General features: G+C 41.1%; 1 protein-coding gene across 1 annotated transcript in view; it reads left to right on the top strand.

The window, feature by feature from the left end:
- The window catches only part of GRIN2D (glutamate ionotropic receptor NMDA type subunit 2D), a 1022144-nt gene that overhangs the window by 31623 nt on the left and 963038 nt on the right, over positions 1-27483 (top strand). The gene's annotated exons all lie outside the window — the stretch shown is intronic.

A 27483-nucleotide genomic window follows, 5' to 3' on the forward strand; every position in this document is an offset into this window, starting at 1 on the left:
TTTCACAGTTGAGCGATTATCGTAAACTGGGCATTTCTCTAAATTGCACTGCACATGTGTCAAGGTACCTTACTGTAGTCCCCCACAACGTTTTACTCATACAGGCCTACTCTCCCGGGAATCGCGGGAGGATCCCGATTTTTTTTTTTGGGTAACCCCCCCGCACCCCCAGAAGAGTAGGCATATCTCCCGCTTCCCGCCCACTTCCTAGTGAAGTGGGCAGGATGGAGAGATTTTACCTGGAATTTTAGGGCCCGTAGGGAAGGGGTGGAGTTAATTGGTGCAAATTGCATCATTTAGCCTTGCCCCCTCCCCACAGACCCGCGAATCGCGGGTGTTTTCTGTAAAGGGGGCTCGGTCTAATGCCGTCTATCATCTGGCCCTGCCCCTTGTAGAGGAGAGCAGCAGGTCCCCTCCTGCTGCTCCCGGAAAGCTGCCCAGAAATGTCAGTAAGTATGGTTTTACTCACAGTATGATTGACAGTCATATAGCATTTGTGGGAGGTAATGGGTAGTGGCAAAGAATGGTTTCAGGGCATGTCACAGTCTACGCTTGACATCCCACACGCAGTGAAAATGGCTCCAGTGATTCAGTTTCTGCAGCCATTCTGAGTAGCCAATATGGCGGCTTTACATTTTCCAAGTGACCAAGCCAGGAAAGTGGTTAAAAAACTAAATAACAGTATACTGTACAATTATTAGGCGGTCGTTAGTCACTGCAGTCCCCTTACCTCCATTCTCACAAGGTCACTCCATCTCCTCTGCAGTTACTGCACTGTCCTACCCTGCCCCATTGTATGAATAATTTATCTGCAAGCATTTAAATATTCTCTGTACTGTTGCATAGGAAAAAAAGTATATATTCTAAATCAGATAAGTAAATAGATATTAAGGGGTCTATTCACTAAGCTGTGTTAGGAGATAAAGTGAACGGTGTTAGTATAAAAAGTATAAATTTATTAAATGAAAATATCACACTCCATAAATAAAATCCACAATAGAATAAATTATATTATACAGAACAATTGGTGTAATAGTAGCACAGATGGTGTAATGGTAGCATTACTGCCTCACAGCACTGAGGTCGTTGGTTCGATACCCATCTACGGCCCATCTACTCCAGTTTCCTCCCACACTCCTAAAATATACTGGTAGGTTAATTGGCTCCTAACAAAATTACCCCTACTTTGTGTATGTGCGTGTGCATGTGGTAGGGAATACAGATTGTAAGCTCCACTGGGGCAGGGACTGATGTGAATGGCCGAATATTCTCTGTAAAAGCGCTGTGGAATATGTGTGCGCTATATAAATAACTGGTAATAAATAAATAAAAAATAAAATACAATTGATCAGGATAGGCTATTGAAACTATATTACATCTATCTATACAGAACTTATTAATCACACATAGATATGTTTTATCTCTTTGTTATTGCACTCTTATCCTTCTGCAGTTGGTGTCCATACATAAAAATATTGTGTTATCTGTTCAGTTAAGAACTGGATATTTGGAAGTATTGGGGGTAAATTTACTAAAATGAGAGTTTTTAGAAGTGAGTTTTAAAAGTGATGTTGCCCATAGCAACCAATCAGATTCTAGCTATTATCTTCTAGAACAGTGGTTCTCAAACTCTGTCCTCAGGACCCCACACAGGTCACGTTTTACAGGTCTCCTGGCAGGAGCACAGGTGTATTCATTACTCACTGACACATTTTAAAAGATCCACAGAGGGAGCTAATTATTTCACCTGTAATTCTGTGAGACCTGGAAAACATGCACCGTGTGGGGTCCTGAGGACCGAGTTTGAGAACCTGTGTTCTAGAAGGTGCCAGATAAATAAGTAGAATCTGATTGGTTGCTATGGGCAACATCACTTTTAAAACTCACTTCTGAAAACTCTCACTTTAGTAAATTTACCCCTTGGTTTTTCAACCCTCCTGTCAATTGGCAGTCAATACAACATTTTTTTGAAATCAGTAAAACTCATACACCAAAAAAGATATTTTGGCTTAGGAAAAAAATCATATAGATGTTATTTGGTAACAATGTCCTGATGTAATAGGTGTTAAGCCGATATTGTAATCCACTGCTGTCGCGTAATGATTAAATTAGTCTTTTGTAGTGTGCACACTTACTCGTTTGGGAGCTATTCACTACTGGCAGTCTCGCAGGAAACAATTCAACCTTGATGTTGATATTGGATATCCTGAATATAGTAGTCACCAAAACCATGATCAGACAGAGGAACAAAACAGGTGAACGATACAGCTTTACTGTCTGCCGGCTATGACCCGCAGCTGATTCCTGCATTCAGTGCCTGTTCCCCGTATAAGCGGTGTTTCTCAGAGGAGCTCTCTGGAGGATAGATGATTCATTGCCTGTCACAGCACAGCACTTACGCGTTTCTCCTCCAGGTGTAACAGAGGTTTCATCAGAGGGAGTAATAATTACCCATCTCCAAAGGAGTGATTATATACTGGAACTGACCAATCACTTTCACAATCCAATTATGTTTAGCAATTTTCACATTTAATCTTCACATACTGTATGTGTGATTCTTCACAGTATTATATTAGTCAGAGATTAAATGAAAAAATTTAAATAAAACAAGATACACATATATAAACTACCTTAAGTTCACAATTACATGAATACAAAATGATGTTAGCATCATCCAGGAGTGTTCAAAACTAGACTCAAATATTACCAAAAGAGTATTCTTTATCTATATTGAGCCATAGCTCATAGGTAGCGTTCCCATCTGGCACACCGCCATAAGTTAGAAATAATATTGTTCTTTACAGTGGGACTACAGGTCCTAGCCAGCCCTGGCATGGTGGCACTTGGAGAACCATATGATAGTACATGTCGTATGGATGCTAGATGAGTGAGGACACATCTGTAGCAGCTAGACCCCCTAACTACAAGCTGTCTGCAGTGACATAAACATACATTTTTACCTCTATTTAAATAAATATCTGTAACTGGGGTTAAACAAGAAATAAACATATCAACATGTCAAGTATATTCTAGTTCACATTTCCCTAGAAAGAAGACTAGTAATTGTGATGTGAGTCCGTTTGTGAGCATAACAGCAGGATTCTTCTTACTCACTACAAAGGTCAAATCAATAGATCCACTCAATACAAGCTCATGGATAAAGTGGTGTCTGATTGCAATGTCCTTGGACTGTCCATGGTGTTTGGTGGTATAGGACAATTGCACCTTTGTTATCACACTCCATGTTGATGGTGTCATCCTTACTTAAAAGGCTGATTCTGTTAGTGCCATGTATTCCACCTTGGTTGTCAATAGGTCTTCAGTGGCTTGCTTTTTACTTGAACAGCTAACTGCTGCGTCTGCCGATAGAAATGGATATCCCATCTATGAATGACGGTCATCCTCATCTGATCCCCAGTCAGCATCACAGAATCATTTTACCTTCAAGGAAGAGGAAACTTTAAGGTATCTGAAGATTATTTTAACTGCTGTCCAATGTTGCCAAATTGGCTTACTCGGCTTACTGCATGTGTAATATCAGGATGCGTTTCAACACTTGCATGCAGGCACTGCCCAAGTGTGTTCTGATATAGAATTCTCATGTTCGCTTGTTGGTGACATGAGTTTAGTTAGTTTGACTCCTCTGACAATGGGAGTATTCATTGGTTTAGCATCTGATATACCATACTTTGTAAGGATACCTTCAATGTAGCTTTGCAGAAATATGGATATGACTTTTTCTCTAGATCTTGTGAAATTTTCAGGCCTAACAAGTATTGTGCAGGACCTTAATATTTAATCTTGAATTTCTGTACTAATAGCTGCTTGACATCTGTGATGTGCTGCTCCTGGCTCCTGACAATGATCAGTCTTTGAACACACAAAGTCCATTTCTTCTAGTACAGCATCTAGTTTGATGTCTTAACAATGCCCACTCTGTTTTATACTGTGCAAAGCTTTCTTTAAGAGACAGACTTCTCCATCTTGGAACATATTCTCACAGTAATACTCAGGAGGCACCATGTATAACTGCTATGTCAGTTCTCCATTTGAGAAAGCTTAGTCAGAGTCTAGGTATAGCAGCAGATTTTACAAGACAGGCATGGCAATAATGTACTGTACCTTTCTACAGTAGAGTAGGTTCACCATAGTTAACTCCAGAGCTATGTGTGTAAACTTTTTTGCCGAGACAGGCTTTATAACCGGTGATGGTCCAGTCTGCTTTCATCTTTTAGCAAAAGATCCATTTGCTTTTGACTATTTTGCAGTGATTTGGCCTGTTAACTACAGTCCCTGTGTTGTTGTTATTGAGCGATGTCATCTTATCTATTGCTGATTTACATTAACACCAGCAGTTACTTGACATTTTTCCACGGATGTTATGGAGTTCGCAGAAAATGATATTTGCAAACCCCTCATGATATTTTTGGGCAGTTTTCCACCATTTTGTCTTGCAGAAGCAATGTTTTGTAGTTGGATGTACACATTGGTAGTTTCTTTCTCAGACACAGCTCCAGCTGCTGGCATATCCAATTTAACATACATGCTCTTCAATAACTGTTCTAGTTTTATTTTAAGTGGTGCTGTTTCATGGAATGTAACATCTCTGAACTTTTTATAAGCATTTTCTTTTTAGAGTCCCAGAGCCTGTATCCTCTACTTTCTTGGCAGTTTCCAAGCATAATATGTTTAATGGATTTTGGATCTAGCTTTTCTCTCTCTATGTACATATGCTATGCATCCAAAGACTTGAGATGATTGGCTTTCTTCCAGTCCATGCCTCTGATGGTTTTTTATGTTTCATAGAACCTGTGGGTGTACAATTATTTTTATAGACTGCCATAAATACTGCCCAAAAGCACTATTCAGACTGGCATCATTTTAACATAGACCAAGCTTTCTCCACTATAGTGCAGTTTGCACACTCACACCATTCTGTTCTGGTGTGTATGCAATAGTCAGTTGATGTTCAATGCCATGCTTATTTAGAAAGGTTGCAATATCTTATTTTTGGTATTCTCCTCCATTGTCATATCTCAAGACTAAGTTTCAAGTTTGAGTTTCTACTGATCTCTTGTAATGTGTAATCTTACCCATTGCTTAATTCTTTACTCTAATGAAATAAACATGTCATTCTAGTGAAGTCATGAATAAATGTTAAGAAATATCTGTATCCACTTATCGATTTCACTTCCATTGGACCACACACATCACTATGCACCAGTTCCAGGAGTACCTGAGCTCTGGTTGCTGATCTTGGGTAGGGGCAAATGGTTTGCTTGCCTATTATACAGATTTTACATATTGGTCTTTCTGTGCTAGTCACAAATATTCCTGTCACCATCTTGTCAAGAAGTTTCTGGATGTTATCATTCCCCAGATCTGTGCTAATGTTCCATAGATTGTGAGTCAGAAGTCATCATTGCACAACACTCCTCTGTGTCTAGGATATAAAGTTGTCTGCATCGAGTTCCTGTTGCTATCACAGTCCTATGATCTCTACTCTAAATCGTTTCTGCTCTAGGGTACTTATGGCAATGAAGATTGTCCCCATATCTGATACATATAACACATCTTGGATTTCTGTGACTTTGGTTTCACCTTCTATTCTCAGGTGAGCAATAATTGTTCCAACTTTTGTGGCTGTAAGTACCTTGTCTCCTAATACTTGACTGCAAAAGAGTCACATGTGCTTAGCATATTGAAACATTCCTGATTGCAACTGAAATGTCTCGTGGCTTCTTCGTCAATATAGGACTAATCTCTCTCGTGAATGTCTGCATCGCTTAAAGCTAAATAATTTTTACTGTTACACTTATTTTTCTTTGCAGCCTTCACATTTTTTAGGTTGCATTCAGATGCTTTGTGCTCTACTTTTTGACATACAAAACACTGGTTCTTAAACTTTCTGGGCTTTACATATTTAGTGTGTTATACAGTATTCTCTGCATTTAATGCAATTTGTACACATTTTTGTAACTGCAGCAGTTTTGTCATAACCATCTCTGTAGATGAGTTGGGTACAGAATGCCAGTGCTCAGGATCTGGGTGGTCAGGATCTCGGGGGTCAGAATTCTGATGCCGGCATCCCAACAGGTTTAGGATACTGACACCTGTCAGTCGGTATCTAAACCCTCCCCCTCTCCCTACCCTAATCCTCCCTCCCAGGTGCCTGAACCTAACTCCCCCCCCCCCCCCTAATGCCTAACCCTAAGCCTCACCCTAGTTCCTAACCCTAACGTCTAACCCTAAACGCTAATTCTACCCCTGCTACAGTACTTACCCTTGGGATTCCGGCAGTCAGGATGCCGGCACTGGGATTCTGACAGGTGTCAGGATTCTGGCGCAGGCATTCTGAGCACCAGAATCCCCGCGGTTGGGATTATGACTGCATCCCAGCCAACCAACACACTGATTTGCAAGGAGAGTGACTACACATCCCTCAAATAATAAATATGTAAGTATTTCAGGAATCGCATATAAGTTATATAGCTATTTTTACTTGTTTGAAATAATAGTAAATATGTATATTAGACATTATTCTATGGTAATAAATAATCCACTATATTTACTCTTTTCTGAGCAAAAAAACACAATTTCACCTATTCATTCCTGCTCCATATTAAAACACATCTCACGCTCTCTATTCTGCTTTAAACGGGAGTGGTTGGGAATAAACCAATTTGTTATGACTTTTAATGTTTCTTTTACTGTGGTGTTTACGTCATGTTCTGTACTATTTTCAGATTCAAGTGAAACATTTTCATTACGTTTGGAGATGCAAACCAAAATAAAAGAATTATGAATATATTCCCCTGTGGTCTTTCTCACAGAATTTGGTTTGAAAAGCTTTTTAATTTTATTTAGTATTGAAAATTGTAGCATATGGTCCATACCCAGGATTTTTGAATAAAAAAGGAGGAATGGAGCAGAAGCTCTTTAGGTTCGTAGATATTTGCACATGCCATCTATTTAAAGCAGGGGTTAGCAATAAGCTGCCATTTAGCTGGTGTTGAAATACAAATCGCAGCATGCCTTGCAACAGTTTTAGCATGGCCAAATAGCAAAGCTGTGGCAGGGCATGCTGGAATGTGTAGTTCTACAACAGCTAGGGGGCCGCTTATTGCCAACCCCTAATATAAAGGTTTGTTTTGTCTAGGCATGCAATTTATTATGATATAAAGAAAGTTTCCAAAGCGCTTCTAAAGGAATAATTCTGAAAAACTGTCAATTCAAAAAGAGTCACCAGTAGCTCTAATTAAATCTCCTGTGAAAGTTCACAATTGCCAAGAACAGATTAACTCTGTATGAGCTGCGCTGAGGGACCCAAGAATGGCAGAAAAAAATAACAAAATATAGCAGCAATAAATTGCATACGCAAATATATTGCAATACTTGTTTAATAAGATAGATCAATATCATATAGAAACACCGATGTTGAAGTTTCAAGAGAAAAACACACAAAAAGTTACAATTTATAATACATTAAAATTAAAATAAAAACAATGTTGCAATATGAAGCATCATAGTTCTGAATTAAAGATCCTTCCTTATATACATATCTTTGATATAGAGGGGTGGCATGAAGGTATAAAACAATTTAATAAGAAATCCAATTTTTTCCAACACAGTATAAAAGTACACAAATTGATATTTAAAAAAAAAAACCTGGATGCCTTCAACTCTTTGTTCAAAGGATCAAAAACGCTTTAAATACAAAAATAACCTATCTGTGAAGGAGCGGAAGGCATTGAAAAGCTTAGCTCAGGACCCCTCCCTTGTCATTAAGCCTGCAGATAAGGGAGGGGGTATTGTTATACAGGATGCTAAAGACTACCTACTTAAGGCTAAACAACAACTTAATGATACATCTACTTATAGAAAATTACAGATTAAATCTAACAATTTAATTTATGACTAGTTTGAAGTATATGGTAAATAGAGCATTCATGGAAGGTTTATTGTCAATTAATGAATTTCATTATTTATTACTTACCCACCCTAATATCCCCACATATTATCACCTTCCCAAAATCCATAAATCACTCTCACTTCACCTCCTGGTCGTCCTAATAATTTCGGGCATAGGGTCCCTCACAGCAAATCTTTCACATTTTTGTTTGTTTAATTTTTACAACCTTATGCATCCACACTACATTCTCATATTAAAAATGCCACCATGTTTTTGAATTATATGTCTCAAATTTGGTGGAAAGACTCATATGTTTTTGTCACTTGCAATGTACAGGCTCTTTATTCTAATATCCCTCATGATAAGGGTCGGGAGGCAGTAAAAAATCATCTGGAAACCTCGGGAGAACTCTCTGTGGGGCTGTATAATTTTGTCCTTGAATCAATTCACTTTATTTTGTCACATAATTATTTTATTTTTGATCACGTTTGTTATCTACAGACACTTGGAATGGCCATGGGGACGAGGTTCGCCCGGAGCTTCACCAACATATACATGGGCGCATTCGAGGATAAGCACATATGGGGGAGGAGCTTGTGCACGGACCTCTTCTTCTATGGCTGATACATAGATGAACTTTTTGTCATTTTTGATGGGGATGCACCTAATTTTCTTTTACACTTCACTGAATAGTAATGATTTTATTGTTAAATTTACCAGTTCATTAGAGTTGAATAACATTTAATTTTTGGATATTTCTATGTCTATAGATAATGGTAATATCATCTCTAAGACATGTAAGAAGGAGGTAGATAATTTATAATTTTTTACATTTCACCATTTTCCATCACAAGCCATGAATCAATAATATCCCTCGGGGCTAACTTAGATGGATATGGAGGAACTGTATGTAGAACACAACTTTTGAAATGCAAGCAAATTAATTGATAGAGAGCTTTAAAACAAGAGGCTACTCAGACTCCCTGTTAGAAGCGGCTCTTGTAGAGACCATAAATAGGGAAGACCTTCTAGTCACAAAATGATGGTTAATACCCCTCTAGATCAACCCTGTTTCATCTCTAAATATAATGTAGCCTTCAAGAAAATTAGGAATATCATTAATCGAAATTATAGCAGCCTTCAGACTGATAACACTCTTAAAACTTGCATCTCAAGTAAACCAACAGTGATCTTTAGGAAATCTGACACTTTGAAAGATCAGCTAGCACTGAGTCTTTTTACAGATAAGAGTAAAAAGGATGTGGACTCTGTCAGTTTCTCCCTCTCTTGACTCCCAGTAAAACCTAAGGGATGTTATAAATGTGGCTCCTCATTCTGCATTACATGCTCTTTTATTAAAAATAATGCACATTTTTTACATCATCTAGTGGTGATGAATCTTATGAGATTCAATCCTTTATTAATTGTAACTCAACACACATTTATTTAATTACCTGTGACTGTAATTTCATGTACATGGGGAGAACCACTCGCAGTCTAAGGGTGAAATTCCTTGAACACATGAGGAATATCCTGAAAGGCTATTCCATGCATGGACTATCAAGACACTTTTTGGAACAATATAAGAGAGATCCACTTTCTTTCTTGGTGATAGAATGGGTGAAACCCACCCTAAGAGGGGGAGAAAGGTACAGGAAACTTAGTTTGTGTAGCCAATAGTTTTCCCTAACACAGAGGACCCTCGGTCCTGATGGACTCAATGAATATATTGAATTTGACCCCTAGCGTTTATATTAATTCCGGTCGTGGTTAGTTCTGGTGTCATTTATCCATTGACTATGTGTTTCTCTATGATTATTTATTCATGGATATGGTAATTAAGATACTTGCCATCCTGTGGCAGGCTTTTAGGGTCTAATATTTTGTCTACCCTAACTTTTCTCTGAAGAGCCTATATATTTGGTCCAAGTGAACTCGAAATCACATAATGGCATAGACATCATACTACTAGTGGATCTATTATTATAAGCTAGTTTATCTGAACATCATACATATTGTCAGATATTATGGTTATAGTATATATTCTGCATGCATGTCTGTATAAAATACACATGGATGTGTTTCTTTATTACTTAATATATATATTGTATTTTTATTATTTTCTATGTGTTTTTAACATGTTCCGCATTTATGTATGCATGATTAACCTTCCTTTTTATGGATTGTATACTTTATGAAAGTCCGCTTTCAGTGGGAAGCATTTTTCTTGTAAAAACACAGATAGTGATTAAGAGTGAAGCAATGTGGCTGGCCAAGGTTATCCCTATATGCCTAAACAAGATTGAACTATTAATTTCACCTGGGATACTGATTCCCTCTGAGCTTAAATAGGCTCACTGGAGACATACCTTTTGAGAAAGTCACGTGGATGTGATGAAACGCGTTAAGGACTCCATCATCCTGTTGTATTTCACAGTGCTACCTGTCTCCTACACTCCTCCCTTCCCCCTGCCGGGAACATCTAGCCGCATAAGGAGGATTGCTCCTTGAATATTCCGAGGATGCTCAGACAGAGGGTCTGAGTACCGATGGCTACAAATCTTCCTCCACAAGCAGTTTCATACCGACTTGGACAGGCAGTCTACCTTTCAATATCCACGGTGCTTCATTGGAAGCGGGAGTACGTACCTGGCTCAAACACTGGGCAAATTATTTATGCGTGAATTTATAAACCTGATTACAGGATAGACTTCTCATCAAACAAATTTTTTTCCCCTGAAAGTTGTATGAAACAACAAAAGGATTGTTTATATATTTTGCACAGCACATAGCACTTTTTAGCACTGTTTGCACAATTGTAGATTAACTAGCTGCTGCTATAATTAATCTGTGCAGATTTATTGATTTTGATTCTGTTGATCTATGTTTGGCCCTTCTTTTTTTATACATGTGAATAAATTGTTTTAAAGCTATTTCTGGAAGCTAAAACTATTTTATGTACTTTATTTTACTATATATTTATTGATTAATATAGCACGTATATACTGTATATTGCACAGTTTTGCACTTTATTTCACTAAACAAGTTTATATAGATTACCTATGGTTTGTGTTTTCAACACGCCAGTCACTTGGATTGACTATATGTAAACATAATTCAACCTGTGGGCAATTAACCCAATGTCCTACATCAGTTAGTCTAGCTTGATCCTGGTATTTAAAGGGTGTCTGGTTGCCACACACATTTATAACAGTCTTGTTGTATAGAGTGGACATCTATTGGATTGGCGCCTTCACCATGTATATTATAGGAAAGAGGTCCAGAGAGCACAAACAACATCTACCTAGTTCACTATCCTTTTACATTAAGACAAAGGTGGTGTTTTCCTAGGCCAACCATAGTGACCTTGCTCTCCCTTGATATACTAACAGCTCAGGTGGAGGCACTGATGCAGCTGACCATTTCTGATATTACTTATCAGTGTGATGGCTAATCAAGTCCAAATTTAAATGGAAAGGAAAAAAAGTTACACTTTTGGAGGCACTGCTGAGATTCAAATGCAGGATCTCCTGTTTACCAGACAGGCAGACTAATAGGCATCATAAGGGATATCACCAGGGAAGATATATAAATGACTGAATGCAAAAAGAAAAATGTGAATCCATATCAATTTACATAGCAGTATGTAGAAACCTAAGCAATGTACAAGAGAAGGAGATTGAATCTGTTATCCAACTGTTGTATGGCGTTGTAAAGCCTATACTTAACGACTAGTGGAAGGGAGAGTTGGGAGTAGTCTGCTTTGCATTAGTTGTTACACAAAATCCTTTGGAAAGACACATGATTCCCCTAGTACTGCCAGCTGGTAGTGTTTATGGAATTAAGTGGATCAAGATATGAACAATAGCAATAAAAGACACTGAGGTGGAAGATTCCCACAACATAGATAATGTCCCATTTTCACCTAGTTCCTACAGCAGAGGAGGAACATCCCAAGAAATATGCTCAGAGAACAAAACTGAATGTGGTTTTTGCAGTGGTTCCCAAACTGGGTTCCATGGTACCCTGGGGTGCCTCAGGGTACTTGCAGAGAGCCACAGGTTGGTGGTCATGGACCAAATCAAATTATTTATGGTCAATGTGTTAGACAAAATCAGTGTTGGTTGCTACCAATCATAATCAGGTAAGTACAATTTACATGATTTAATAATTTTTGCTGAAATGATCAATACTGAACTTAGTTGTGCCATGAAATATATACTGACACTCTAGGGTGCCATGACTAAAGAAAGTTTGGGAACCACTGAGTTAACCAATGTTCTTAATAAATTAGTGGGAGCCTTCAGCTAAATGCATTACTAATGGGGTTATTTGAATCTACTAAATTTCTCTGGAATATTGCCGATTCCATCAGGGGAATAAAGTTAATAAATTTGGCAGGAGAATATGGTACAACAATGGAAGAGTGGCAGGGTGTTGATCCAATGAAGCAGCAGAGGTTGGGCGAGAGTTTACACGGTCCTGCGTAGGAAGTTGTTCAAGTTACCAGATGAGGAAATTCCAATGCCACCTTTTACAGATTATTTTCTGGCCCTAGACTTGGAATACAGTTTCCCAGAAGGTGTAAATGAACGATTGTATAAATAGTGGCTGTCCACTTACATTTCTCATTTAGATAAGCTTACACAATATATCCTATTGTGTACAAAGGGGGACTGAAATATAGTGATGTGAATGGTCAGCATATGAGGCAACTGCTTAGAGGGGCGTTGGATTCAGATTCATTTGTACAACAATTGCATTTGACCAAAGTGATGCATAAGTCACTGTAATTTCAACGGTTGATGACCAAAGTAAAGAAAGAAGGGGTTTTGGTAAAAATCTGTGGTAGAAATATAAAAAAAAGCTAATATTGCCATTCCCAAAGCTGATGTTTCTGTCTCAATAAAGGAGTTGACTAGGTCATTAGGGGACATAATCAAATGACTGGGACATTTTAGAAGCTCACTGTGAAGATGAGCAGAAAAAATGGCTACAACTGAATACTCTTTGATGCAAAGTAGAAGAGGTCAGGGAAGGAATATTTGATCTCAAGAGTGTTTTCAGTGTGGAAGATTAGGTCATCGAGCATTCAAATGCCACCGACTACTGAGTGTTCCATATCCAAATTCTGGAACATCTTTTAGGAATTCCAGCAGTTTGGGAAATGAGAGGGGGAGACCAGCGAACCCCACTCTGGTTCCCTAAACAACTAATTTAGTGTCAGCAACTATAAATGGGAAGTAATGTATAGCCCTTCACAATAGCGGATCAAAGGTAACCATCAAACTCAATAATTGGTGGCAGGAGAATCTGACTGATGTTCGTGGAATAGCAGTTTGGGGCCTCAGTACACAGAGCTACCATTATCTTGGTTATATAGCCATCTGTCTGTTTCCAAAGAAAGTGTCTGGAATAGAGATACAGGTCATCACTTTAGCTTTGATTTATCCTGGTGCAAGCTTCAATGTTTATGACTGATGGTGCATCTAAAGCTCCATATTTCAGAAGCTGAAACCTCAACCAACTTATCCTCCTGTGAGTGATAATATAAATTTGGTTTTTGAGAGTCAGCATTGGTGTTAATTTTTTTCCATGTTGATACTTGATACAAAAATTATATATGAATAAGGAAGCCATTCACCTACTCATAGTGTCATCCAGCTTGGCCATGGTCTGAATGTAAGTTAGTGGGTTATTATCTGTATGGACCTCAAATCGAGTCCCATACAGATAGTCATGGAGTTAGCTCACCATAGCCCATTTTAATGCCAGGAACTTCAAATAATGCACTGGGCAGTTCTTCTCACTGACACTTAGCAGTATATTTACTAAAGGTCAATTTTAGTATTTTGGTAATTTTTTAGAACATCTGAGAAACTACAAATGATCATACATAGATCAGTACAGAAACTGGAGATTTACTAAGCATAATTTAAAACTGACCCTAAAATGATGGTAAACCTGCCCAAACAATAGATCTGTCTCTGGCAGGTTGTCAGCATTCGGCCTAGGATTGGCCATTACTCACCCCAGCACCGGCTTCCCCTGACTTCTCATGCGGTCAGATGTCAGGTGCAGCGGTGGGTGATGCGATGAGGATTTTGCTTTAGGTGCTCTTGGACTTCCATGTGTGGCTCTGTGTCTTGGTTTCTGAGGTTGCCATCATGGGCACCGCCATGATAGTCTTTCTCACCTGACTGTTCCTTCAACCAATGGTAGCGTGGTCTCGGTCAGCTGACACTGATCTCCTATGAACTGCTACCTTAGAGTATATAACTAGGCTCTGGACCCCAGGAGGTTTCCTGTGCAATGTTGTCACTACTGGTGTATGCTTGTTGTCATTCCATTCCAGGTTCCTGTTCATTGCTCTCAAGTTATTTCTATTATCATCTCAGTACCACTTTCTGGTGCATCTGGATTCGCAAGTTGTATATTCAGCACATACTACCAAGTACAACCACTGAACCACTCTCCGGTGCATCTGGATTTGCACGTTGTGTACCCAGTACATACTATCGAGTACAATTACTGAACTATTCTCCGGTGTGTCTGGATTCGCACACTGTGTACTCAGTACACACCAACCGAGTACAACCAATGAACCAATCTCCAGTGCAGCTGGATTTGCATGTTGTATAATCAGGGCACCGCCATCCTAGTACTATCTCTCTGAGTCCACCTCCTGTACCAATGATGCTTCAGTATCCACACTCCGTGCAGTCAGCGCTCTCCCAGTCATCTCAATCACCACCCTTCTTCAGTGCCGGCAGAGCATCCTACTCCTCTGTGGATCTTTCCTCTGGTCTCTTACTTCACTTCAGGAAGCAATTCCCTTTGTGCCTACTCTGTACCTGTAGGTTATAGAAACAGTACTTCCAGTGGGCCATAGCTGTATCCCTTTCTCCATTTCCCACTCACATCGAATACCTGACCAAAGGACCATGACTTGCTTGCTGGGAGCAGCTGAAACCCATATCCCGCTTGCAGGGGTTACTGGTGAACACCTCCCAGCAGGTTAGACTCCGCTCACTTGGTCAGGTCTCATCAATGTCCAATACTTGTGGATGAGGAGAATGTACATCCAGGCCCCTCACCTCTGATTTCTACCTCAACCTGGGACCACAGCTTTCAGCCCCTCAGGAGGGGATTCCACTGCTATGCTACACCACTCAGCAACCATCTTTACTCAAGCATGGATACCCTTAAACCTGGACTGTAATGGCAGAGTTTGTAAAACTCTGTTTTACATTAAAACAAAAGGGAGGGGGATTCTCTGGGCCATCCCTAGTGTGCTTGCTCTCCCTTGGTACACCGATGGTTCAGATGGAAGCACTGTAGCAGCTGATATTTATCAGTGTGACAGCTCATGGGGTTAATTTACTAAAGTGAGATATTTTAGATTTGGAGATGTTGCCCATAGCAACCAATCAAATTCTAGCTATTATAAAGGTGCTAGTTAAATATTAAATAGAATCTGATTGGTTGGTATGGGCAACATCTCCACTTCTACAAACTTTCACTTTAGTAAATACAGTATACCCCATGTTGTCCTACTTAAGGTGAAAAAGCTGTTACATTGGGGGCAACTTGTACAACAGTATTATTTGTTTCCAGTAATTTAATTATATGTTAATATCTAGACACTGCATACAATTCTGATACGCAGGCCAGAGGAGCCATACACTGATTGTGCTACAACTAAAGATCTGTTGTACCACTCAGTAAATTGTTTGGACAGCAGGGGCCAAATGCAATGGCCAGCAAATTGCAGAAATGACATGTTGGCTTTTACTGCATTGAATCTTGCTGCCAGATTCAGGGCACTTTCCACAACCTGCCGGATTACATTAGGAAATATATTTAATGTTAGGGTGGTTTGGTTGGGGGCTATTAATTGAATGTGGTAGTGGTTGGGGAAGGAGGGCTATATTTTAAATCTTTATACTATTAATTTAATGCCCGAGCTGTTTGGGGGAGGGAAGTCAGCAGTGTTCACTTGATCCTTGGAAATGTCACTTTTCCAAACAGAGCCCCAAAATGACAGTATCCAGACAAGCAGGAACCATGCAGTACTTAACACTCCATCAGCAGGAACTGCATGTAGTGAAAGCTGTAAGTACAAATAGGAGAGAGCATTTCAGTCTTCCAACTGTATTAGTTCTAGTTGGACAGTCCTGGTTTTGGGGAATTATCCTGCACAGTCAGGCCCGGCGACAGAGGGGTACAAAGGGTACCCCCATCCTGGGACCCAAGGTTCAGAGGGGCCCCGAGCGGCTGATAAACTTCATTGACAGCTATGCCATTCATCCTGGCCGGTGCAACGCAACTAAACAAATAAACAATGAATGAAGCCGCCAGGGTGATCTCCCTGGCGACCCCTTCCCTGGCTGGAGAGCGCTGTGCATTGTGCATGCGCAATAATACCAAAGGACCATGCATGTCATTACATATGACGCATCCGTGCTGTCCCAGCTTTCTATCCCTTCCTGCCTCCTTGCCGCAGCAGCTTCCTATGAAGAGCTGGAGGTGGGAATCACACTGCGCTCTAGAGACACTGGCTGCAGGCACCCTCCCCAGCCCAGAGGCAGCCGAGGCAAGATAACAACAAACTTGTAAGGATTTTACTTTATTTTTATTTAATTCCTGTTCTACTGAAATATATATATATGTGTGTGTGTGTGTGTGTGTATATATGTGTGTGTGTATATGTGTATATATATATATATTGTGATACTTGGTTTTAATTAGCTTGGTAGACTGGGTTCAGTGGTGCAGTGAGTAGGTGCAGAATTAGAGTCCACACGTAGCATTCCAGTTAAATAAACATAAGTGATGCTTTACTTCCAGCATGTGAAATCGGGAAACAGAAAAATAATAAACAAACCTAGCCCTTGTTTAAGGCACTAGGTCACTTCTTGAACCCTCTCTACAGAAGCAGCTAATCTACATGAAAGTCTCTCACAGTCTCTGAGATTTGTGGTCCTTCCTGCCACATGCAGGACTGGACACTCGCCTCCTGGCCTGGTATAGCTTTCTCAGCTTGTTGGCTGCTGCCTCTCACAAGGACAGTGTCAGAGGTATATGGGTCTGCCTGCCTCCTTGCAGGTATGATCCTGACCACCTGGTCTGCTTCATTCACACAGCAGCCCCACCTGGACTGTCTGGCTGTGTCCACCAGCAGCCTCACCTGTGTTCTGGTCATACAGCAGCCATTATACATCTTCCCACAATGCTTTTCTAGTCTGTGTGGACGGATCTCCCTTGCCCCACACAGAATCTGCTGCTCACCAGTGCCACCTCTGGTGATACTGCCACAATATATATGTACAGTATGTGTGTATATTTTTGTGTGTGTATGTGTGTATGTGTATATATATATATGTGTGTGTGTGTGTCTGTGATAAGGTACTAGTCCATGCGCTAAACCAGTCAAATGTTCTGATCAGTCCTTTTAAAGAATCAATATGAATCAAGTTCGATTTATTCATCCACTATGGTTCTGATATTGACAGTGGCTGCTCATGTTTTTCCAAATGGACGCTTGTTGTATGGATCCCAGTAGTCATGCAAAACAAAAGGTGAAAAACAGGCGCCTCATAGTGCAGTACTTTTCATCAATTGGGCATGCACCATTAATATTAATTAAGCGTACCGTAAAATATTAGAATGTAGACATGTGTTAAATAATCCTCTGGATCTCAATGTCTCCCTCTTGGATTATAGATAGTCCGGTTCTTATTCCATAGTCATTGATTTATATGTGGAAGGAAAAACACACTCTCATAGTGTATTATCACTAACAATTTAATAAGACATACAGTGAACACACACAAAAAAGTGCATAATTACATTCAAAAAGTTAAATATGGGCTTATCTGAAATAGTCAAAGCATCAGGTAACAGAGGTCCTCGCTGCCTCAACGCATTTCATCTCTTACACCTTTTGGTGGGACTTTGTCAGGAGGATAACCTCCTGACGAAGTCCCACCAAAAGGTGTAAGAGATGAAATGCATTGAGGCAGCGAGGACCTTTTTGACGATCAGGATTTCCTCCCCTGTTGGGCTGCCGCTGCCGGGATTTGAATCATACCGATTCCTGTGTGTGTGTATGTGTATGTATGTATGTATGTATGTATGTGTGTGTGTGTGTGTGTATGTATGTATATATGTGTATATATATATATATATATATATATATATATTTATTAGGGGTGTGCACCGGCCACTTTTCGTGTTTTGGTTTAGGATCTGGATCTTTCTTCGTGTTTTGGATCTGGATTGGTTTTGCCAAAACCACCCTTCCGTGTTTTGGGTTCTGGGTTTTGTGTTTTGGATCTGTATTTTTTTGAAAAAAAAGCATAAAAACAGCTAAAATCACAGAATTTGTAGGTTTTTCTGCTCCTATGCTATTATTAACCTCAATAACCTTAATTTCCACTCATTTCCAGTCTATTCTGAACACCTCACACCTCACAATAGTGTTTTTATGTCCAAAAGGTTGCACCGAGGTAGCTGGATGACTATGCTAAGCGACACGAGTGGGCGGCACAAACACGTGACCCATCTAGGCGTGAAACTGCAGTGGCAGACAGGATGGCAGTTTGAAAAACTAGGCCCCAAACTGTACATAATGCAAAGAAAAAAAAGAGGTGCAAGATGGAATTGTCCTTGGGCCCTCCCACCCACCCTTATGTTGTATAAACAGGATATGCACACTTTAACAAACCAATCATTTCAGCACCAGGGTCTGCCACACAACTGTGGCTGAAATGATTGGTTCGTTTGGGCCCCCACAAAACAAGCTGGCAATTAATCTGTCCCTGCACAAACTGGCTCTACGGAGGCAAGATGTCATCCTCATCCTCCTCATCCACCAATTCCTCACCCTCTTCAGTGTGTACATCCTCATCCTCACAGAGTATTAATTTGTCCCCGCTGGAACCACAGGTCCCTCTGTACATTCTGGAGGCTGGTCTCCCTGGAAGAGTTGATAATTCATTTTATGAACATCATCTTCTCCACATTTTGTGGAAGCAACCTCCTACGCCTTTTGCTGACAAGGTTCCCGGCTGCACTAAACACTCTTTCGGAGTACACACTGGAGGGGGGGCAACTCATGTATAATAGAGCCAGTTTGTACAGGGACCTCCAAATTGCTTCTTTTTCCTGCCAGTACAGGTGCGGTCTGTCTGACATGCCTACTTGGATGCTGTCACCGATGTAATCTTTTAACAGACAGACGCACGCTTGTCGCTGCTGCTTTGAGGATGCAAGTGCGGCTACAGCCCACACAATTCACAAAGACAGAAAAAAAAAGAACAATATTTTTATTGTTTGTGTAGCACACTTTGAGGGTGTCACCACCCTTTAACAGACAGACGCACGCTTGTCGCTGCTGCTTTAAGGATGCAGGTGCGGCTACAGCCCACACATTTCACAAAGACAGAAAAAAAATGAACAATATTTTAATTGTTTGTGTGGCACACTTTGAGGGTGTCACCACCCTTTAACAGACAGACGCACGCTTGTCGCTGCTGCTTTAAGGATGCAGGTGTGGCTACAGCCCACACATTTCACAAAGACAGAAAAAAAAGAACAATATTTTAATTGTTTGTGTAGCACACTTTGAGGGTGTCACCACCCTTTAACAGACAGACGCACGCTTGTCGCTGCTGCTTTGAGGATGCAGGTTGAATCTAGACGGGATTTGGAACCGGGGACACACTACCTCCATCAATTGTCTAAATCCCACTGCACTAATGGCGGATACCGGACGCACGTCTAACACCAACATAGCATTCAAGGCCTCAGTTATACGTTTTGCTTCAGGATGACTGCTGTCGTACTTCATCCTCATCGCTAGGGACTGTTGGAGGGTCAATTGTTTAGTAAAAGTAGTGATGTTCCTACTTCCTCTCTGGGATGATGAACAACTCCCAGCAGCAGCAATAGCACAAGGAGGAAGTGGTTCTTGATCTTTCCCTATTTTATTTTTATCGGAGAAAGTTTGGTCCTCCATTTATGTTATATTGATATATACGTGCGGCTAAAGCGCACACAAACACAGAAAATATTTTTTTATTTTTGCAGGAGAGTAGTGCACTTTGTGGGTTACACCATCCTTTAAGAAATGAGCCAGCCAGCTCTTTACTTATGGGACACAGGCGCATGCTTGGCGCTGCTCCTTTGTTGATGCACGTGCAGCCACAGTGCACACAAGTCACAAACACAGAAAATATATATATTTTTTTGGTTTGGACTGGAGTGTACTTTGGGGGTTACAGCACCCTTTAATGGTCAAGCCAGCCGGCCCTTTACTTATGACACAGGCGCACGCTTGGCACTACTTTGTTGATGCACTTGCGGCTACTGCGCACACAATTCACAAACACAGAAAATATATATTTTTTTGGTTTGGACTGGAGTGTACTTTGGGGGTTACAGCACCCTTTAACGGTCAAGCCAGCTGGCCCTTTACTTATGACACAGGCGCACGCTTGGCACTACTTTGTTGATGCACGTGCGGCTACTGCGCACACAATTCACAAACACAGAAAATATATTATTTTTTTAGCAGTTGGGGGGAGCACCCCTGATGGACAGAGCACTCCCTGGACAACACTACAGCACCCCTTTAGGACTGGGACACTGTACAGGACTTTGGAGTGGACACAGCCCCTATGGAGAACTGACTGCACAACACAGTCCAGCCAGCCCCTATGGACTTTGAAGTAGTGGACACAGCCCCTATTAACAACAGCAGCACAGCACAACACAGCCAGCCCCTATGGACTTTGAAGTAGTGGACAACAGCAGCACAGCGCAGCACAGCACAACACTACTCTGCACTACACTACACTACACTACACTACACAGCCCAGCCAGCCCTAACTCCCACCCTCCCTCTTCACTGTCCACAGCCGAGTGAGAAAATGGTGCCGACGCGGGTACCTTATATAGGATCCAAAACCCGCGAGACTCGCAAGGCGGGATGATGACGTTTTGCCTCGATTTCAGATCTGAGTCAGGCGGGAAAAGTCGAGCCTGACTCGGATCGGACTCGGATCGGGGGGGCTCGGGGGGGTTCGGATTTCAGAAATCCGAACCCGCTCATCCCTAATAAATTATATATATATTAGGGGTGAGCGGGTTCGGATTTCTGAAATCCGAACCCCCCCGAGCCCCCCCGATCCGAGTCCGATCCGAGTCAGGCTCGACTTTTCCCGCCTGACTCGGATCTGAAATCGAGGCAAAACGTCATCATCCCGCCTTCCGAGTCTCGCGGGTTTTGGATCCTATATAAGGTACCCGCGTCAGCGCCATTTTCTCACTCGGCTGTGGACAGTGAAGAGGGAGGGTGGGAGTTAGGGCTGTGTAGTGTAGTGTAGTGTAGTGCTGCTGTTGTCCACTACTTCAAAGGTCCATAGGGGCTGGCTGTGTTGTGCTGTGCTGCTGTTGTTAATAGGGGCTGTGTCCACTACTTCAAAGTCCATAGGGGCTGGCTGGACTGTGTTGTGCAGTCAGTTCTCCATAGGGGCTGTGTCCACTCCAAAGTCCTGTACAGTGTCCCAGTCCTAAAGGAGTGCTGTAGTGTTGTCCAGGGGGTGCTCTGTCCATCAGGGGTGCTCCCCCCAAGTGCTAAAAAAATAATATATTTTCTGTGTTTGTGAATTGTGTGCGCAGTAGCCGCACGTGCATCAACAAAGTAGTGCCAAGCGTGCGCCTGTGTCATAAGTAAAGGGCCGGCTGGCTTGACCGTTAAAGGGTGCTGTAACCCCCAAAGTACACTCCAGTCCAAACCAAAAAAAAAATAATTTTCTGTGTTTGTGAATTGTGTGCGCAGTAGCCGCACGTGCATCAACAAAGTAGTGCCAAGCGTGCGCCTGTGTCATAAGTAAAGGGCCGGCTGGCTTGACCGTTAAAGGGTTCTGTAACCCCCAAAGTACACTCCAAACCAAAAAAATATATATTTTCTGTGTTTGTGACTTGTGTGCACTGTGGCTGCACGTGCATCAACAAAGGAGCAGCGCCAAGCGTGCGCCTGTGTCCCATAAGTGAAGAGCCGGCTGGCTCATTTCTTAAAGGGTGGTGTAACCCACAAAGTGCACTACTCTCCAGCAAAAATAAAAAAATATTTTCTGTGTTTGTGTGCGCTTTAGCCGCACGTATATTATATATCAATATAACATAAATGGAGGACCAAACTTTCTCCGATAAAAATAAAATAGGGAAAGATCAAGAACCACTTCCTCCTAGTGCTGTTGCTGCTGCTGAGAGTTGTTCATCATCCCAGAGAGGAAGTAGGAACATCACTACTTTTACTAAACAATTGACCCTCCAACAGTCCCTAGCGATGAGGATGAAGTACGACAGCAGTCATCCTGAAGCAAAACGTATAACTGAGGCCTTGACTGCTATGTTGGTGTTAGACGTGCGTCCGGTATCCGACATTAGTGCAGTGGGATTTAGACAATTGATGGAGGTAGTGTGTCCTCGGTTCCAAATCCCGTCTAGATTCCACCTGCATCCTCAAAGCAGCAGCGACAAGCGTGCGTCTGTCTGTTAAAGGGTGTTGTAACTCTCAAAGTGCTCCAAAAAAAAATCAAAATTTTTTTTTTAATGTGTTTGTGACTTGTGTGCGATGTAGCCACACTTGCATCCTCAAAGCAGCAGCGACAAGCGTGCGTCTGTCTGTTAAAGGGTGGTGACACCCTCAAAGTGTGCTACACAAACAATTAAAATATTGTTCTTTTTTTTCTGTCTTTGTGAATTGTGTGGGCTGAAGCCGCACTTGCATCCTCAAAGCAGCAGCGACAAGCGTGCGTCTGTCTGTTAAAGGGTGTTGTAACTCTCAAAGTGCTCCAAAAAATCAAAAAATTTTTTTTTAATGTGTTTGTGACTTGTGTGCGATGTAGCCACACTTGCATCCTCAAAGCAGCAGCGACAAGCGTGCGTCTGTCTGTTAAAGGGTGGTGACACCCTCAAAGTGTGCTACACAAACAATTAAAATATTGTTCTTTTTTTTTCTGTCTTTGTGAATTGTGTGGGCTGTAGCTGCACTTGCATCCTCAAAGCAGCAGCGACAAGCGTGCGTCTGTCTGTTAAAGGGTGTTGTAACTCTCAAAGTGCTCCAAAAAATGAAAAAATTTTTTTTAATGTGTTTGTGACTTGTGTGGGCTGTAGCCGCACTTGCATCCTCAAAGCAGCAGCGACAAGCGTGCGTCTGTCTGTTAAAGGGTGGTGTAACCCTCAAAGTGTGCTCCACAAACAATAAAAATATTCTTTTTTTTTTTCTGTCTTTGTGAATTGTGTGGGCTGTAGCCGCACTTGAATCCTCAAAGCAGCAGCGACAAGCGTGCGTCTGTCTGTTAAAGGATTACATCGGTGACAGCATCCAAGTAGGCATGTCAGACAGTCCGTACCTGTACTGGCAGGAAAAAGAAGCAATTTGGAGGTCCCTGTACAAACTGGCTCTATTTTACCTGAGTTGCCCCCCCTCCAGTGTGTACTCCGAAAGAGTGTTTAGTGCAGCCGGGAACCTTGTCAGCGAAAGGCGTAGGAGGTTGCTTCCACAAAATGTGGAGAAGATGATGTTCATAAAATGAATTATCAACTCTTCCAGGAAGACCAGCCTCCAGAACGTACAGAGGGACCTGTGGTTCCAGCAGGGACGAATTAATACTCTGTGAGGATGAGGATGTACACACTGAAGAGGGTGAGGAATCGGTGGATGAGGAGGATGAGGATGACATCTTGCCTCCGTAGAGCCAGTTTGTGCAGGGACAGATTAATTGCCAGCTTGTTTTGTGGGGGCCCAAACGAACCAATCATTTCAGCCACAGTTGTGTGGCAGACCCTGGCGCTGAAATGATTGGTTTGTTAAAGTGTGCATGTCCTGTTTATACAACATAAGGGTGGGTGGGAGGGCCCAAGGACAATTCCATCTTGCACCTCTTTTTTTTCTTTGCATTATGTACAGTTTGGGGCCTAGTTTTTCAATGCCATCCTGTCTGCCACTGCAGTTTCACGCCTAGATGGGTCACATGTTTGTGCCGCCCACTCGTGTCGCTTAGCATAGTCATCCAGCTACCTCGGTGCAACCTTTTGGACATAAAAACACTATTGTGAGGTGTGAGGTATTCAGAATAGACTGGAAATGAGTGGAAATTAAGGTTATTGAGGTTAATAATAGCATAGGAGCAGAAAAACCTACAAATTCTGTGATTTTAGCTGTTTTTATGCTTTTTTTCAAAAAAATACAGATCCAAAACACAAAACCCAGAACCCAAAACACGGAAGGGTGGTTTTGGCAAAACCAATCCAGATCCAAAACACGAAGAAAGATCCAGATCCAAAACCAAAACACAAAACACGAAAAGTGGCCGGTGCACACCCCTAATATAAATATATATATATATATATATATATATATATATATATATATATATATTATGCAACAGTGGCAGTGGCACTCCCCAATAAAGGTACAGAAGACGGGTTACAAAGAACCTTCTTTACTTCAACGTTTCAATCAATGTAATTATTTTAGTCAGGAAGACAATACAGTACATAAAACACTTACCCCGAGAGTCCCAATCACTATGGAAACCAAAGAATACAAATGATGTGATCACACCATCACCGGTAAAAACAATAACAAATCACGTCATTGGTATTCTTTGGTTACCATAGTGATTGGGACTCTTGACGTCGCGCCAGCTGCACGGTGCTACGCGATGACGTCAGATGCCCCTTCAGACGGATGGAGCCAGGCGCACTCGTGGTGTTACCTACGTGTTATTTAGGTAAGTGTTTTATGTACTGTATTGTCTTCCTGATGAAAATCATTAAATCATTACCTTTGTCGTTATCTGCGGAGGGCACACTCTTAGATGAGAGGAGGAGTGCCAAGCTGTTTGGAGGTATTTTACCTTTCCTTGCTGAGGCACCTTCCCACTTTTCTTATTGTTCATCCGTCTTGTGAAAAGTTGCTATATATATTCTATTGTTGTGAAAAATATGACACAGCAAACAGATCCCATACTTGGTCTGGGTTTTATTAATGGAGATCTACCAGTTGGTGATCAATTCACATTCTCTGATGTTGAGGCTGAACAGATATTATTTAAGAACAATTTGACTACTGCAGCTGGGACTCAATCAGCTGATCATTACTATACACAGCTATATAAACTAAAGAATAAAGAAATTGACTTTTTCCTGCATGGTGTCACCTTGAGTAACTATTATAGAAATAAAAAGAACCCCAGAGGATTTTGTATTCGGAACATTCCGACTATCGGGCGTTTTAACCCTGAGTTTTGCAGGAAATGGGCAGCCATACTAAATAAGGCTTCATTTAACTTGATATTATTGCTAATTGAGGAGATAGGGAGAGAACTTAACATCACAAAGGAAAAGATTAGCCTTTTTGAAGATGCACATCAGAAAAGTCTGACTGACGATACCACCTGTGACTGGATTGGTAAACTACAGGGGCAGGTTGAGAAATACAGAAATGATCTCATAAAATTCAAACAGAAAAAGCTAAACATAGTGAATAAGGACTACGAGGAGAAAAGGGTTTACTCCTGGGTAAATAACCCTACTGGAGTAAGAGGACCACAATATAAAGGTCCAAATAGAAGATACAAAAAATGTACCCTTGAAACTGATACGGTACCTCCAGTGGAGGACAGTCCTCAGATCAAGAATGTGCTGGCACAAGTGGAGTACCATCTACATGCAGGCCCCCTTTAGGGGTAATTACACGAGCCAAAAAAGACCTTCCCCCAGACTCTTCACTAGACGAGGAGGCCAGTGGCAGAGGCAGAAAGCAGGCACCAAAGAAGAAGAAATAATTTATAATTTGTCGAGCAGGTCTTTAACAGTGGACAAACTTAATGTATTACAAAAAGGACTGCGTTTTGTTCCTACTGTTCACCATGATATGTTGACCAGTAAAATCGACTTGCATAGACTTAATCGACAACTTCGACTTAAGGAGTTCTATGACGACAAAACTTACTAGATGGTCGATCCCTCCAGGTTCCAGCCAAGTAAATCTAAGTCCACATTTGAACCAGTGTCTACCAATTTAGCGAAAAAAGGGTTTTACGAATTTGATGGAATCACACATTACAGAATGTAATAAAATTGATAGGAAGATACATCATAATCTATCCAAAAGTGAGCTGATTGCCCTGAAACAACTGGGCAACGATAAAAGCATTACCATCCGCCCCGCAGTTAAAGGTGGCGGAATTGTAATACAAGATATTTCTTCCTATCGTAATGAAGCCCTAAAACAGCTTACAGATACTAAAGTGTACTGCAAATTGACAGGAGACCCAACTGCCAAATATTATCAAGAACTCCACGGTGTATTACAATTGGCTGTTAATGAACAATATATAAATAAAGCGACTATGGACATACTCTTGCCTACTACACCAAGGATACCAGTCTTTTACACATAACCAAAGCTTCATAAGGATCTTCTCAACCCCCCTGGCAGGCCGTTCATATCTGCCAGGGACTCATTATATTATGAAATATTGAGATATATTGATCACCATCTACAGCCAGTGATACGAGCTGAAAAATCTTACCTTAAGGATACCACTGCTTTCCTACATAAGCTTACTACACTGGGAGTTTTATCAAGAATTGTTGGCTATGTACTGTGGATGTAATTAGCCTTAGCACTAGTATACCGAACTCAAGGGGACTGACTGCCATGAAACAATTACTTACCAACAATACTAATTATGATGGTCCTGACCTGTCTTTTCTTATTGAATTGTTACGTCTCACATTAACTAGAAATTATTTTGTCTTTGACGGTATTTTTTATCTTCAGACCCATGGATGTGCCATGGGTTCTCGTGCAGCCCCGGCGTATGCCAATGGATTCATGTACCATGTGGAGCAAGACTTATTCTTCAGCAACATTGCTTATGCTGATAGAATTAGGTTCTTCACACGGTACATAGATGACATATTCATAATTTAGCTTGGAAGTAGAGATGAATTCATACAAGTGATGACGAGTATCAATCTGCTGGATCGTAACATTAAGTTCACATATGAAATTCATGCTAATGAGGTGCACTTTTTAGACGTCTTGGTTAAACTCACAGAAGGCATCATCCAGACATCTATATATAGAAAGCCGACTGATAGAAACACTCTGTTATTGGCCTCTAGCTTTCATCCTAGTAACCTTAAAAAGGGATTGCCATACTCTCAGTTCCTTAGGATACATAGGATATGTGCTGACCCTGATGATGAGTCAAGACAACTTGACATTATGACATGTAAATTTGAAAATAGGGGATATTCTAGAGATCTGTTACTCAAAGCCAGGGCATGAGGTTTAGCCACACCAAAAGACACCTTGCACAGCAACCAAAAAAAACGTAAAGATCAAAATAAACTAGCGTGTGTCAATAGCTTTAATACAGCAAGGGACCACATAGTTGGTGCAGCTAAACAATTTTGGCCTATGTTCAGTAAGGATCAGAGTCTTATCAGTCTCAAGAATACTTCTCTCTTGCCTTGTTACA

The sequence above is a fragment of the Taudactylus pleione genome, unplaced genomic scaffold, assembly GCF_031769625.1.
Source record: "Taudactylus pleione unplaced genomic scaffold, aTauple2 ptg000041l, whole genome shotgun sequence".
NCBI lineage: Eukaryota > Metazoa > Chordata > Amphibia > Anura > Myobatrachidae > Taudactylus > Taudactylus pleione.